Below are 474 nucleotides of genomic sequence, written 5' to 3' on the forward strand. Positions count from 1 at the left end.
GCTGCTGCCAGCAGCTCTGATGGTACCACTGTGGGGGGGAGACGGTCACTTCCTGTCTGACTGTCACCTGTCTGTAGCTCGTTAGTTAGAGTAAACTCACCTGGACTCCCAGGTTGAAGTAATACTGGAGGACTCTGCAGTCTGCACACACACACACACACACACACACACACACACACACACACACACACAAAATATTAAAGAGACAGGAAGTGAGGCAGGAAGCAGCAGTGAGTTGTTTGGCGATGACCTCTGACCTCTGGGAAAATCGCTTCCGTTGGGGTCGTAGGAGTAAGGGGGCGGAGCCACCACGGTGCAGAGAGGTTCGCCCAGCTCATTAATCAACCAGGGAGAGGCAGCTGGGATCGCCATGGCAACTGAGAAAAGGAAACACCACGTTACACACGACACTGTTTGTGTTTGTGTGTGTGTGTGTGTGTGTGTGTGTGTGTGTGTGTGTGTGTGTGTGTGTGT

The 474-nt window shown here is 52.5% G+C and overlaps 1 long non-coding RNA gene across 1 annotated transcript; it reads right to left on the reverse strand.

The window, feature by feature from the left end:
- LOC121939995 lies at window positions 1–375 on the reverse strand. The gene is made up of 3 exons (XR_006105559.1): window positions 258–375; window positions 101–141; window positions 1–28 (listed from the first exon to the last, which is right to left on the reverse strand). It is a non-coding gene; the product is annotated as an uncharacterized LOC121939995 (long non-coding RNA).
- Window positions 376–474: the final 99 nt, after the last annotated feature.

Source organism: Plectropomus leopardus, unplaced genomic scaffold, assembly GCF_008729295.1.
Source record: "Plectropomus leopardus isolate mb unplaced genomic scaffold, YSFRI_Pleo_2.0 unplaced_scaffold70183, whole genome shotgun sequence".
Classification (NCBI taxonomy): domain Eukaryota; kingdom Metazoa; phylum Chordata; class Actinopteri; order Perciformes; family Serranidae; genus Plectropomus; species Plectropomus leopardus.